Source organism: Pleurodeles waltl, chromosome 4_1 (assembly GCF_031143425.1).
Source record: "Pleurodeles waltl isolate 20211129_DDA chromosome 4_1, aPleWal1.hap1.20221129, whole genome shotgun sequence".
In the NCBI taxonomy this organism is placed as follows: domain Eukaryota; kingdom Metazoa; phylum Chordata; class Amphibia; order Caudata; family Salamandridae; genus Pleurodeles; species Pleurodeles waltl.
This window is the reverse complement of record NC_090442.1, coordinates 367,268,361-367,284,912: the sequence shown is the minus strand read 5'-3', so window position 1 is coordinate 367,284,912 and position 16,552 is coordinate 367,268,361.

The window sequence follows — 16,552 nt, the reverse complement described above, 5'->3', positions numbered from 1 at the left end:
TCCTACAACCACTACCTCTTCCTCCACTCCCAAACCCCCTCCATCTACCCGTCCCAGTGTGTCTAAAAAACGTTTCCTCTTAAATGTTGACCTCTTCCCTACACCTCCCCCCCGTCCGTCCCCTAGGGCCCGCCTTTCCAGGTCCCAACCCAGTACCTCAGCCACCATATCACCGGGCACAGTGGTGCCAGCAGTACTGGATTTTGGAGTGCGCCAACCAACAGGGCTGCCAGTGTCCCAAGGAGCGAGGCCAAGGACATTCCCCCACCTCCAAAACAGAAAAATGTTCCCACATCCCAGAGGGAGAAGGCCAAAACACCTGCCACCAAGGGCTCAGGCAAGACAATTGTGGGGAGTGTCAAGACAGCTGCGCCACCATCCAAGGTGGGGAAGGCCCTGAAGAAGAAAGGCAGGTCAACGTCGCCGCCAACTTGCACGGCGGACAAGACCGCCACCGCCACATGCACCGCTGCCACGGACTCCGCCGCCAGCAACCCATATACTGAGCCCTTCACCTGCACCGCAGACACTGTGCCCTTCAGCAGCACCGCAGTCTGTGAGGCCGCCACAAGCACCACTGCTACTGACACCGCCACCAGCACCGCGGTCAGTGAGCCCGCCACCAGCACCGCCGCTACTGACACCGCCACCAGCACTGCCGCTACTGACACCGCCGCCAGCACCGCCCTCAGTGAGCCAGCCACCAGCATGGCAGTCAGTGAGCCAGCCACCAGCACGGCAGTCAGTGAGCCAGCCACCAGCACCGCAGTCAGTGAGGAGGCCACCAGCACCGCTGCCACAATGACCGCCGCAGGCACCGCCGCTAATGACACCGCTGCCAGCCCCGCCAGCGGACCCGTGACAACCTGAGCCAGTGGCACCACCCCAGGCATGGATGCCATCCCCAGTGGTCATCCGTACATGGCTGGTGATCAGTTCCAGGGGCCTGGGCAGCTTCCATGTTTCCCCACTGTCAGTGGACTGACACATCCACTACCTCTGACCTTGGCAGGAGGAAGCACTCTGGGCACAAAGCCCCCTCCAGAACCAGTGGAGAAAGGCATCCACTACCTCTGTTCTTGGCAGGATGAAGCACTCTGGGCACAAAGCCCCCTCCAGAACCAGTGGAGAAAGGCATCCACTACCTGAGTCCTTGGCAGGATGAAGCACTCTGGGCACCAAGCCCCCTCCAGAACCAGTGGAGACTGTTATCCACTTGAGAGACTGTGGCTTTGCACTCCCCAGGATAAAGCAGTGGGCAACCCACCCACTGGAGAGACTTGAGAGACTGTGGCTTTGCACTCCCCAGGATACAGCAGTAGGCAAACCACCCACTTAAGAGACTTGAGAGACTGTGCCTTTGTGCTCCCCAGAATAAAGCAGTGGGCAACCCACCCACTTGAGAGACTTGAGAGACTGTGGCTTTGCACTCCCCAGGATAAAGCAGTGGGCAAACCACCCACTGGAGAGACTTGAGAGACTGTGGCTTTGCGCTCCCCAGGATACAGCAGTGGGAAAACCACCCACTTAAGAGACTTGAGAGACTGTGGCTTTGTACTCCCCAGGATAAAGCAGTGGGCAACCCACCCTCTTGAGAGACTTGTGAGACTGTGGCTTTGCACTCCCCAGCATACATCAATGGGCATGGAGCCCCCTCATGGAGCTGGCGTCGTGCACTCATCCGGCTGAGGTGCCCCCCCTTCCCTTCACCCTGAGGTGCCTGTTTTTAGTTCGATCTGATGCCCCTGCAGTGTTTTCTCCGTTTCGATTGGGTATCTTGTGTGGGCCTCGCCCATGCATTTTGGGCTCAGTGGTCCACGGACTATATTGGTGCAGTACCTGGACTTGAATTCTTGTTGTACATATTTGTTTATAGTGTATATAAAATTTTGACTAATGGATTTTACATGATTACAATCGTTCAACTCATTTCCTTTTGTCCTTGCGTTCTTCTAGGGGGGGTTAAGGGGTGTAAATGTAATGTTTCAGCATGTATTGGTGTGTGTGTTGTTGTGGGTGAGGGTGGGGGTGGGGGTGTTGCGGGTTGCGTGTGTTTGTCACTCTCTTTTCCCTCCCCCCTCCCCTGTGTTGTAGGTGCAGTACTCACCGTGCTCGTCGCCGCCGTAGGTCCTGCTCCTGGTAGAGGAGCAGGAAGACAATCGCAGGGAGTATTTGGAGTTCAGGCTCCATGGCGTCCTGGTTCCTTGTGGGTTGTGTAGAGGTGAGTATTTCCCCTTCCAAGTCCTGTTTCCACCATTTTTTTATTCACGTTGAATCAGCCCCGGAAAAGGTGGCGGATTGGCCTGTCATAATAGTGTGGGCGGTACATTGTCTTCCGCCTGTCTGTTGGCGGTGACCGCCATACTGTTTGTTTGTACTGCCGTGGCGGTCGGAGTGTAAAATTGGCTATCTATGTTGGCGGTTTCCGCCATGGTTATAAATAAAACAATTTACCGCCGGCCTGTTGGCGGTTTTACCGCCGCTTTTCCACCGTCCGCCAGGGTTGTAATGAGGGCCAATGTTTCTGTTCTTTAGGCTGGATGAGCCTCAACAACAAATGTGACTAGACCTCCCTGTCCTGTGAGGCCATTTGTCTATAAATGTGCAGAGAGGGGTGGTCGCATGTTTTCTGCAATTACTATCCATTGCGGGTTTGCCATGGTAGTGGTAAAGATATTTGTTCAGAGATAGGGAAACCAAATAGGGATTGACCCACAGGGTTGGATAGGCACTACCTACTTAGCTGAGGATGAAATCCTCAATACCACAGCCGTCTCCGTACATATTATTGAGGTGCCTTTAGCACATAGTGAGACAGAGATACTTAGGAGGATCCAAAAATTAGTGCCTGACCAATCATTGGCGGTGCCATGTTGTGTGGGTTCTCATTATTCTAATGGGACTACTGGACTTAAGCTGTAGAATAACCTGAATTGTGGGGTACTGAGTACAATTCCACACCATGTGACACATGTCTGCCCAATCCGGGTTTTCTGGCCAACTAGCAGTGCCTCATCTCCACCGGAGAGGGGGGATGATTGTGGCAACCGGGCGTATGGCAAAGAGGACTCCTCAGGGGAATCATGGTTGATCAGATCTCATCCCTCATCAAGACAGACAGAAGCAGAGTATAGTTCAATAAGGTTTATTGAAGTAACTGCATCCAAGATAAAATGACATGTCTTGCAATAACTAGGATGATAAAACACGCTAGAGGCAAAATGGTAACAAGAAGAGTGATACAGAAAAACAGTCCCACCATACCGTTACTAGGAGTAACATAGGTTTTTCCTACCTAAGCTATGTTAGAGCACAGCGTGATAAGCCCTAATCTGCCCATCAGGATATCCCCCTTGGGAAGATATCATCCCCCATACCTGAGCAAAGAAACTTGTTGTCTAAAAAGACACCGTCCCCATATAGGCCAAGGATTTGGCAGTCTAAACTAGCAGCTGTAGCGAAGACATTCAGCAATCAGCATGCAGTTGTGGTCATCTGGCTGGAATCTCCCTCTAGCGAGTATGGGATAGAGAATTATTTTATAATAAAATAGTTGATGTTCTAATAAAAGGTCCCAAATTAAGGATATGTATGTTTCTGTGAATGTCGGAGACCTAGCCTATCACTTTTGCTGGCAACCCTATCCGACTGCAGCCCTGAGGAAAGCACAAAATGAAATGAATGCTGTGCTAAGAAAGCAATGCTTTCCTAAGTGAAAGAACAACCAGATAGAGAAAATAAAACAACACCACAAATGTGGCTAATGCTAGAAAAACAAAGCAATGCTGAATAAAATGTAACTTGGCTAAAGTACACAACGGCAGACCTAGTTTGCTAAAATAACGTGTCTAACACAACAGCCTCACTGCAATGCTTGCAGTTCACATATGTACTGTTCCCTTGATTTATAAGCAATAGGGGCATGCACCAACAGAGTACTGCTGGGGACCATATCACTCGTGACAAAAAGAGCAGGCAGGGCCTGAAGGTGTCAGTCCATTGAAACATTGGGCATTGTATCTCAAGATGGTAGTAGAAGAAACATTGCTCATATGTAGCTTATAGTCACATAATGTCATAATAATTCTATATCCTGGGTTGCTACTACCCTGTTATTAACCAATTCACTACCACAGTTAACCCCAGATCTACACCACCTGCCACTCCAATGTCAATTCCTCGTAACAACCACCCAAACCCCAGCCTGCCTGCCTGTCTGCTTCTATCCCTGGCAGACTGCCTGTGTAGATCCATTTCATCAGATTCACAGTAGCTGAAGACTCCAATTCCCTGGTGTTGACCACCACTTCAACATTCTAAAATATCCTTCCTACTACCACATCCTCACTGATGTCATTGTGGAGTAATAGGAGGAGTGGGAAGAAAATAATGTGCCAATACTAGACGACTTGGTGGCCACAAAGGCCTGGGGCCCACTTGTAGGATTTAACCTGGGCAATGCTATGACATGGTGTTCATGCAGTGTCTTTTAGAATAATTGCACAATTGAATGAAAGTGTGACACAAGATTTTATTGTTGATATTGGTGTGTGTGTGTCATGATTAGGTGTTGTAGTAGTTTGCAACGATTACCACCTGCTCTGAGTGGGAGGAAGGCTTTGGCGGAATGTCCTCACATCCTTCTAATTTACCTGCATCTTGTATTACCAATGAAGTGTTTTCTTCTGCATGCAATTTAACAGCATGTTATATTTTATCTGGATTTATTGCCGGCAATTCTGCACCTGGTGAAATTGGGTAATATTCTGCACTCATTCAAAATTGCATGTTGAAAGACTTGCTATCAGGCAGGGTACAGTTAATGCAAGAAACTCTGCAGTTAATCCACTCCGCTTGATTTGATTTTGCCACAAGCTCCTCAAACTGTCTCTCTGTATGCCCAGAACTGTACGCTGTATTTTCATCAAGCTCCTCGCATTCTCGCCTTCTTTCCATGTACCTCAAACTCCCCAGACTTCATGTACTCAAATGCCTCACACAGCCTGACTATGACTAATGCTGCATTTCCATGCACCAGAGACTCCTTGTTTAGTATTAACATATGCCCCAAAGTCCTGACTGATAGACCATGTAAACCAAGCCACTCTGAGCCTATTCACACACTTGAGGTATATAACCACTGTACACAGGGCTAAGGTATAAGGAACATAATTACAAGTTTTGCAGTAAACAAGTGTGTAACTCCTCAGCTAGATTTATCATTATTAGCCGGTGGTAGCAAGACATACACATTTTTTATGGGTATAGTGGTACTGAAATTATCAGGCCTATTTTGTAACCTGTTATTACCAGAGCTGAAATTATCAGACCTGGAAGAACTGGATCTGGTATTACAAGGCCCGGTATTACTGTGCAATTATTGAACAGTGCAACAAAAATGAAACACATAGGTGGTCATTATTTACATGGCGGGAATCACCGCACCGCCAGCGGTGGCAGTAAGCACCACCAACAGGCTGGTGGTCCAGACAGCAAATAATGAAGCAAATGAGAAACAAGTAGCGGTCTAGCCACACATCGCCAGCATTGGAGTGGCGACAAGGACGGAGGAGGCTGCCCACAGGCTGGGCGGAAAGGCTCCACCCGCTCACCAAATAATGAAGCACAAGACCGCCGTCAGTTTCGGGCCGGGAACTTTGCATGGTGGAAACGAACTTAATAAAAGGAAACACTCACTGGAGGTACACACAACATGCCAAAGTAGACATGGAGAGAGAGTTGCAAATAATGCCAGTGCTACTCCTTATCATATACCTCTACAACTGTGACTGCCGACAAAGACGACAATGGTAAGTACAGCAACCTAGTACACATGAGAAGAAAGGGCACAGTTACTCATCCACCCCACCCACCCCGCAACGCACTCCCAACCCCTCACACCCTCCCACACCATACACACAAGAACAAGATGTACTTACCCGACAAAAGGCAACAAAGACCGGCACCAAAGTACACACATGTGCACACCACACCCCCACAATGAAACGATGAACAACGTCACCATATTGTGCCAACAGCACCACTGGGCACTCAAACTTTAATATAATGAGAACAATGTAATGTCCAAATAAGGCCATTGGCCAGTCCATAACGAATACCCTGAAGGGCCCAAATACGCCTGACTTGACTCACACATGTGCACAGGGTACTCCACTGTAAAGGGACATCAATGAGGCAGCCAGGCACCTCAGGGAACATGGGCAGGGGTGGCGGGGTGGGGACTTACGCCTGGAAGGGGGGATGTTGGGCTTATGTTTGGGAGGTGGAGGGGGTTTGGGCTTGCCCTTGGAAGGTGGGAGAGTGGGCTTGGACCAGGGTGTGGCAGAGGGACCTGGGGCAGCACGGGGCTTCTTCCTCCCTGAGGAAGGGGCACAGGAATGGAGAGGGCGGACATGGACGAGCAAAGGAGTGGACTGGGCAAGGATATGTTTAAGTTTAGGGATGAGACGGGGTGGGCCAGTGGGTTCAAACAGGTCAACAAGGGAGACATAAAGTTTCTTAGGGGCAGTTGGGGTGAATTTGGAGGAAGGTGTGGGAGTGGAGGTAGATGGAGTGCTTGTACCAGGTGTAGGTGTGCCGTACATGGATGCAAGTGTCTGAACAGTATGCTTATGTGTGGTGGATGTGTGTTGTGTGGGTGTCTGTGAACGTTTTAGTGTTTTGGGAGGAGGGGGTTGGACACAGTGGGTCAAGACAGGCTGCCAGTGTACATGGATGCTGTCTGGGTGTCTGCAGGTCTGGTGAGTGTGCTGCATGTATCAGTCAATGTAGTTGTGGTGAGTACAGGTGTGGTGTCTGGGGTGGATGACGGGATGTCAAATGTTGTAGTGACTGCAAGAATGGTTGCAGCAGCAGTGACTGAGGGTGCAGTGCTTGTGGGTGTGCATGGTGAGGTGACAGACAGGGAGGCACGAGAGGTGGACACTCTGGGGGAAGTGGATGTTGTTGTGTGTGCTTTTGTATGTTGGGAGTGTATATGCCTGTGGTGGGAAGTGTGGTGCTTGTGTTTGTCTGTGTTCTTCTTGTGTGTTTATGTGTGTGTATGGCTGTCTGGACGTGTGCTTGGGATGGGTGAAGGGAATGGGGTGCTGGAAGGTGTAGAGGTGGTTGGAGTGGGGACAGAAAGGCCAGGGACACTGGCTACCATCAAAGAGGAGGCCAGAGCCTGAAAAGATCTCTGTAGGCCAACCATGGCACCATGAATGCCTTCTAGGTATGCTTTGCATTGCTGCATCTAGGATGCTAGCCCCTGTTTGGCATTCATGATGGTTGTCTGCCCTACAGAGATGGTCCTCATGAGGTCAATAGCCTCCTCCGTGAGGGCAGCAGGGCTGACTGGGGCAGGGGATGAGATGCCTGGGGCGAAGGAGACGCCCACCTCCTGGGTGAGCGGGCACAGGCAACTGGGTGGGGAGCAACTTGGAGGGCGGAGATGGCATGGGGGTGGTGGAAGATGACAAAGAGTGGGTGGGCCCACTAGGGTCCACCTCCACCAAGAAGCTGCCATCATAAGAGGTATCAGAGTCACTACCCCCAGTGGTAGTTGCCTCCCCCGTGGTACTCCCCTCGCTCTCCAACCCACTGGTCCCCTTGGCCTCCACCAACTCTGCCTCCTTGGAACCGTGGGCCACTGCATCCCCACTTGCCGGTACCACTGCTCCCTCGCCAGATGATGCTGATGTACACAAAGGACATAAGAGCACTGGTGTGGGGAGACAAAACATGGGGGGAAAATGTAAATACCTGAATGAATGTACAATCTTAGTTCAAACACACTCCCATCCAGCTCACACATCTACACGCAACACCTACAACAATAGTCATGACAGTGCCCCTGACTAGTGGCCACTACCTCAGAATACACCCCATTACCCAAATGAAACACGGACCTGAGAAACTGTGTGGACCGCACACATGGGGGACCATGCCCAGACAATGCACCCACTAGTCCATAGGCCCACAAAGCATTCAGGCGTACAGGAAATTGAACCCACATGGGCCTATTTGGACCGTCCACACCTGTTGCACACCATTTCCGTGTCTATGGGGGGCAGGACTGCAAAACACACCTGTCATAGTGCCTGGCACTAGACAGCATACATACCACAGCACCCAAACACATCCATCAAAGTAGTATTAAACAGTGTTGGTACTCACCCCCTTGTGGCTGCTGTGCTGCCTTCAAGCGCCCATCAAATCCGGATAGGCCACCGCCAGAATGTGGGCCATTGGGGGGGGGGGTCAGGGTCCGACGGGCACCCCTTCCTCGTTGGGAGGCCTTTCCCAGCTGGGCCTCACAGGTCTTCCTGGCCCAGCGCCTCCGTTCCTCCCACCACTTCCTGCAGTGGGTGCTCTGCCAGTTGTAGATCCCCGGGGTCCGCACCTCCTTGGCGATGGGTTGCCACAGTCCTCTTTTCTGATGGGCGCTGACCTGTATGGGACACACAGAGCAGAAAAACAGACTTCAGGATGTGGGCATCTTATACAGATGACATGTCGTCCCTCATGGAACGGACATTTCTAAAAGACATGTAACCAACTCACAAACAGTACATGACACAGAATCTACGGCTGTGCAGTTACAAATCAAACACACATGCATACAGGCATCCGCCCCCATCACACACATCCAAGCAAGACATCCTCCAACTCACCTGCTCCTCTGGTCCCTCATATAATTTGGCATACATGGGTAGGACCCCGTACACCAGCTTCTCAAGCTCCTCCGTGATGAAGGCCGGGGCCCATTCCCCTGTGACTCGTGCCATTGGAGTGACCGTAGTTAGAACACAGCAGCACATGCAGTGGAGTATTTGCTTGCGCGGGAATCAGGAGTCAAGTGTCATGGGTGGGACAACATGGCATACGTTCTGAGGCGGTGTGCACCGTCACCGCCAGGGACGATCATGATAGGCCCAGGTTCCCCATTGACAACCATGTTATCCAATGAGTTGGTGCACGGCGGTGAACATCGCCTTCCACCATGACAACTACTGCCAGTGGAATGATGTCACTTCCACTCCCTCAGACCTGGATGGCAGGAGACTGCCATCTTGCTAGCACTACGTACATATATCCTGGCCAGGAGCCCCATTCAGGGCCTCCAAATCTCAGCCACTAGTCGCTTGCTCTCATGAGTGACTGATCCTCACATGCACCCATCTTACGAAATGTGTCCACACTGGGATGCCATTTCAACAGAGTTGACCCTGCACACATTTGCCTAACGTTGTACATAATCCATAGAGTCTGTCAGTGCAACCTATGTATTGCACACCCATTAATACATTTACAACCTGTTTGGGACATATATGTGTGACCCTCATATGTGTTCTTTCATCCCCCATAGGTACAGACCCATGTGGCAAGGGAGGGCTCCATCTGTGTACATACCTCTTGTTGATCTGGAAACCATGGATGAATCACATCATTGTCACCTACAGACTCAATCGTGCTACAATCCATGACCTATGTGCCTTACTGGATCCTGCCATTCCTACTGAAGTGCAAGTTTTATCTGTATTCCATTTTTTGGCTACAGGCTCATTTCAGTTGACAGTGGGCATGGGTGCAGGGTTCTCACAGGCAATGTTAAGCCTCATCCTGTCGAAATTCCTGGATGCATTTGTCCAATACCTGCAGACGTATGTCCAGTTTCCCCAAAGGGCTGAACTACCTGCTATCAAGTCTGAATTTTATGCCTTTGCTAGCATCCCCCTTGTGATAGGTTGCAGTGATGGAACCCACATTGCTCTCATCCACCCAAGAGAGAATGAGCAAGTGTACAGGAAGAACTTCCACTCAATGAACATACAATTGGTGTGTACTGCTGACTAGTACATATCACATGTAAATACCAGGTTTCCAGGATCAGTTCATGATTCCTTTGTCCTGAGGAACAGCAGTGTGCCACACATGATGGAACAACTACAATACAAGGGGACAGAGGTTGGCTCATAGGTGAGTGTGTATGATACTGGATCATTACATAGTTGACAGCCAGGCTGTACGCAAGTAATGGCAGTTTGTTAAAGTCCTCTTTCGCCCACTTTTGCAGGTGATTCTGGCTACCCCAACTTGCAATGGCTCCTGACACCTGTGAGGAATCCCAGGACAGATGCAGAGAGAAATTAGAATGAGGCCCATGGGCGTACTGGGAGGGTGATTGAGCGCACTATAGGTCTCCTGAAGGCTAGATTTTGTTGCCTCCATCTCTCTGGGGGATCCTTGTGCTATGGCCCTGAGAAGGTGTGTAGAATAGTGGTGGCCTGCTGCATGCTGCACAACGTGGCTGTGCGGAAGGCTATCCCCCTCCTAGAGGAGGAGGGTGTTGTCCAACTAGACATGCAAACTCCGAGAGGGGATGAGAGTAATGGTGAGGATGAAGAGTGGGAAGATGTAAACTCCAGGAACCAGCTGATCCGCCTATACTTCCAGTGACTATGAGGTACTGTTCTCTGATGCTGTTGTCTTCACTGCATAGTGATATGATTGGTGATGTGGTGTCTGTAGTCATTGACACTGTTAACTGAAGACTGAAGCAGCATGTGCCAGGGAAACTGAAATGGTGTACATTCTAACTTACTTTAGACACTATAGTGCGTGGGATTTCCTTCCTGCATTAAAGGTATGAATATGATATTGACTGCCTAATGCATACACGCTCACAATTGTATACTCATAATGACAGAGGACATACCATTAGTTGTAGATGTGTTTTATTAAGTGTCACAAATTTGTATGTTCGCTGTACAGTGATATGGAGTGGGCTCATGGTGCATATCCATACTCTGGTGCATGGGCTCAGCTCTTGGTGGCAGTGGGTATTGGTCCATTTGTCCCTTGGTAGATGGTTTATTGGTTTTGGCGGGTCAACATGGTAGCACAGTGGCACACTTGGGAGACAGTTCAGGGCAGAGTCACTTCTTAGCAGGGGCCTTGGTCTTGGCAGCTGTTCCAGTGCCATATCTTGGTCCGAGGGCATCTTTGAGTGACTGGTGAGGGGCTGCAGGCTAGGGTTGCTGGTCTCCTGTGTGTCCTCTGGCAGTGCCACCAGTCCAGTGGCTGCTGCTGATGTAAATGGCAGGGCAGCGTCCTGGCTAGTGGTAGGAGCTTGCAGGTGGGTGGGGGTCTCAGGCAGGCTGGAGTACTGGTGCTGCAGCACCCCTGCAATAGTGGCCATGGTGGCATTGAGTTGTTTCCATTGATCCATGGCCTCTTGGCAGTGTGCTATCTGCAGTCTTTGGTTCTGCTCCAGGGTGGGCAGGATCTGGCCCATCCTGTCCTGGGTATGGTGGTATGCTCCCAAGACCTCAGAAATTACCTCCTAGGCTGCAGCATCCATCCTTTGGCCTCCCCTCTGGGCCACCAATGCCCTCTCACTGGCCCTTGCTCCCTGAGCCTTTGTTCCCTGCACAGGTCTGGCAGTCCCACTTACACTGGGGCCATCATCGTCCTGCGTGGTCCGCCAGTCTGTGGCCTGGAGACATTTGTGTGGGGTCATTTGGCCTGAGCTGATGGTGTTAGCTGGGTGGTAGGGTTGTCAGTGGTATCCTGGGTGGGGCTGCCAGAGGGAGACAGTCCAGGACTGTGTGACGGGCTAGGGTATTCCTCACTGTCCATACATCCCTCTCCAGTCTCCTGAGTGGGGCCTTTCTCTCCATGTGGGGCGCTGGCACTCCTTGGCCTTTCCGTCAGGGTGGCATGGGTGGTGGTGCCTGTAAGGGGAAATGGACATGTATGTTAGATGTACTAATTCGGATATGGATGCACTGCTCTGCCCTATTTTGTGCTTGTATTCCCCTGTCAGGCCATGCAGGGTACTTTTGTCGAATTCTCCTTTCATTTTGCGTGGGGGTGGAGGTGCATTGTGGGTGCAGTAGTGCCATTGTGAATCATTGCAGGGGTGGGTTACTGTGCACATGGGGAGGGAAGTGGGCCTGTTAGTGGGTTTGTAGGCATGTAGGGTGACTGGATGTGGATGTTGTGGCCTGGGTGGGGATGTGGTCCTGGTGGTGTTGGGAGGGTTGGAGTGGTACATGCATTACAGGTGTGGTGGATATGAAGTGTATGTAGTTGACTTACCCTAGTCCAGTCCTCCAGGGAGTCCACTGAGGCCCTCCGGGTGCAGGATAGACAGTACCTTCTCTTCCCAGTCGGTGTAGTCAGGGGGTGCAGGTGGGGGTCCTCCACCAGTCTTCTGTACCGCAATGTTGTACCTGGATGCCATAGACCTCACCTTCCCACGCAGGTCGTTCCATCTCTTGCGGATGTCATCCCTTGTGCGTGAATGGTTTCCCACTGCGTTGACCTTGTTTACAATCATCTGCCATAACTCCATCTTCCTGGTGATTGTTGTCTGCTGCACCTGTGCCTCAAAACGTTGTGGCTCCACCTTCAGTATTTCATCCACCATGGTCTTTAGCTCCCTATCTGTGAAGCGTGGGTGCTTAGGGGGTGCCATGGTGTATTTTATGGGTGTGGTGCTATGGGTATATTGGTGAGGGGGTTGTTGTGTATGTCTGTGTGTGACTTTTGTTATGTTGTGTTCAGTGTATGCGTGTAGTGTTGTCAGTCTCATTTGTGCAATTGGCATTGCAAAGGATTGTTGAGGTGTGTATGTGGGTGTTTTATAGTGTTGTGGATGTGTGTCAGGTGTGGGTTTCAAACTTGCCAATGTGTGCATTTCTTGTTGTTGGGTTCCATTGCTGGCCGTGGCGGTCCGTACCGCCAATGGTTGGTCGACATCCACTATCCGACGCAGTGATTTGTGCATCATTATTTGGTGGGCGGAGGATTTTTCTTCATGGCGGTGGCGGGGTGAAGTGTGCAGCCTTTCTGCCATCATGGGCCCTGGCAGTGGCTGGAGGTTGCTGGATTTTTGGAGGTTTTTGTTTTTGGCATCATTATGTGGGGGTGTGCTGTTCACCGTCGCCATGGCGGTCGGCAGTGATTGCAGCCATGCTCATTATGAGTGCCACAGTCAAGAAAGATCAAAAACATATGAAGACTTCCAAGAGAGCCATTTATAACTATTGCCAAACATTTTCATAGCCTTTCTATGTTGAGTTAAATCAGTGCGCTATGTTGAGGATAGAGTCCAATTAGCCCCATTATTATCGTGGATTAGTGCATGGGTTAATCAGAGAGCACAACTCTGTAGAGATATCTCGGACTGTCTTAGTCTGGACAGAGGACATGCCATTTCTTGGCTGAATTACATCTTTAAAACTTTCAAGGAGTTGGGGTTCTCTTCTTTGTTTACATCCTATTTGAGTATAAAGAAAGAAGACAAACTCATGGTGAAGATCCTTTTCTGGGAATTCTGTGAAGAAAGAGGGATGCAAACCGAGTTGGCGGATATCACTATGCATGTTTATTAGAGGTCTTTCGCCACTGCAGAACTCACACAAAGGGAGAGGTCTCTACTTTTTCATCTGAGTGCTGGAACGGTTTGGCAGCTCTTGAGCTCTGGGAGTCAACTTGGAGCTTTTATGTACAGTGCCACCCTGTTCTAGTGACATGGCTTCTGCGCAGTCACTTTCGCACTTTTGAATTCTATGCTTTTTGCACTAATTTTAGCTATCCCCCGCAGGCTATTTCTCAAACCCCTTTAAAATCACTGGGTCTCCATAGATGTAGAGAGTCCCTGTTTTGTCTGCAATTATTAAATACTCCAGATATTTGTTTTAGGGTGAGCTCATTTCTTGAAGCAACAGTGCTTGGAGGGGCGGGGCAGTGCATGGTGGGCATGATAAAAAAAAACATTAAAATACATAAAAATAAATAAAACACATCTCATTCCTCACCGTGCCCGCGCTGCTTCTCTCCCATCTTGCTGCTGCAGGCACAGGCTCCCAGAGTGTCAGGTTTGGCTAAGAGTGCCCAGCCAGGGCTCTCCCAGGCAGACTGGGAGCCTGCACAGGCTTTCTCCAGCCAGGCAACACAGTTGCCAGGTTGGAGACAGCCTTCTGCACATGTATGTTTGGTCGGCCCAAGACGGCCGGCCAAACATACATGCGTTGTGAGGGGGAGCACTCCCCCTTGTTGCTCGTCACCCCCGTGGCCCTGTCCCTTCCAAACAAAGTTTATTATCCTTTTCTTTCTAAGGTTTGCAGCTGCCGCTTGGTTTAGTTGCATAATATTGATTCAATATGCCTTGTTGTTCATAGTGTGTTTTTTGGTATCTTCATAATTGTTGGTCCATATATTTTTTTCACACTATGCATATGATCACTGCTGATTCTTTGTATTCATATTTGCCTTTTAACACATTGTTGGGCAGTTTGATTATTTAAGGAACCTAATCTTGAAGTACTTATGTCATAGTTGAACTTGGCTGTCTTTAAACCTGTGTTATTTTACATTTCTAGTACATGGCTGTATTTTATTGAATGTGTCTTTTATGGCCTGATATGGCAGAATAAAGATATAGAATAAATGTAAACGCATAGTGAAGAATGATCAGAATCCCTTGAAGACTTCTCAGAAAGCCATTTATACCATGCACAAACATTACCATAGACTTTCTAGCTCTGTGCAGCCATTTTATGAAATCTGGAAGTGCATTGCACTGAGGAATAAGATCCAATGCCATTCTCCTTCTACAAAAGCCATATCCAACAATCCTACCTCACAATAATACCATAAGCTCAGCAAGGCTCAGGAAGTTTAAGGTTTCAGGGTGTAAGCTCCATACTTGCTGAGGAAATGGTCAGGAAGGAGCCGCACCTCATGGGACATGTGATGACCAAGACCAGTGGGACAGTATGGGCCAAACTGTTGCAAACAATCATAGACAGTATTATTGTTATGCCTTCTACCAGCAAAAGAGCAGAGAATTATAAAAAGTGATCTGATGCCCTTAATAGCCGGGTCCGGGTTTCATTCTTTAGGAATACCATAATGACTGCTTTGACTTAGATGGTAGGAAGTATCATCAACCCCAACAGTTTGAAGTGAGTTGCAGGTGGCGGGGCTGAAAGGGGGGGCAGTGAGTCTGACAAGTTACCTAATATTATTCACCCCCATAGTCAATAAACTACTAAGATGGTTGATAATGGCATTGAAATGTTGGTCCATACCAACTTGAACTCAATTATATGTCTATGTTACGTTTATCTATGAAGTGCAGGCATATTTTGGCATGTGAGACACAGTTTTAGGGCCTGATTTAGATCTTGGCGAAGAGGATAACTCTATCACAAACATGACGGATATCCCATCTGCCGTATTATGATCCCATTATATCGTATGGGCATCGCAATACGGCGGACGGGATATCTGTCACATTTGTGATGGAGTATTCCCTCCGCCAAGATCTAAATCAGGCCCTTAGTCTAGCACTGGTATATATCCACAAAGAGCAAGCTACATGTGTGGATAAATGCATAGTAACTGTTACCTTCCAAGAAGCCATTGAGGAAGGCATCAACAATACAACAAAGGTCTGCAAATATCTTTGAGAAAGTAGGTATAGTAAATCACACATGGGCAGGTGGATCAGCATCAAATGGACTCTGCAACCATGAGTAACAGTAGTCTATCAGGGACACCACATTGTTGCCCCCACAAGTGATGTATTTGCCACTGTCAACAGCATGTAAAGGGAAAGGGAATCAAAATGCCTGAGGCATGGATAATTCTGTCCCCACTGAGAGTACTGCCAAAAATTAGTGGAAGCAATGGTGACCTGACAGAGATGCAGAATTGAGAGGCCAGATCAGTACTTAGGCACAAAATGCAACAGAGGATGGCCATCAGGATTGCTGAACAGCACACATGGTTAACTGGCAAATGATAAAATAAATGACAGCAGCTGTTGGTGGAACTCCAGTCAATCAATTGCCCAGGGACAGGAGGGCATTTGGTTCCTCATAACAGAAATGTCCCAAGAAGAGCTTGACATGATGTCTGCCCTCCAGGCATATACAACTGTGTTGGAGGGGTGCAAGGTGAAGGTGTTGCTTGGAACCCAGCTAGCTGAGACCTGAACCGGAGCAGCAATACTGTCTCCTCCCTCCACGTTCTCTCCTTCACGGGCCTCCCATCAAGTCTCACCAGTCAGTCTTCTCCGAAACTACAGAGCTTTCCGAGACTGGTCAGGCCATGGCCAAGAGGCCCAGAAGGCAATCCTCCTTTTCCACTTGGGGTGTTATACTGTATAGTTGGGGTTAGGGTAGGCGTCAGAAATGAGCTAACTAGAGTAGATCACATACTTTTAAGTGTATTACTTTCAGTTAGTTGAGGGATAGGTGGAGGTAGGATGGTGCTATCTTGAGACAAGGTAGTTATAGTAAGGGGAGAGGGAGTTTGGGGTTGCTAGATGCATACATACATACACAATTATATGTATCCCTAATAGGAGATTGAGGTAATCTGTAATCATTCCCTTTGTCTATCATCTCCCTGCTGTAGCTGGAGAAGTGCTAAATTTAACAATTCACCCATGTTTCGTGGCTTTGCATGAACCTGAAAAAAATAAAAACTGTAAACAGAAACATTTACATTATTAACAGCTACTGCCACAGGA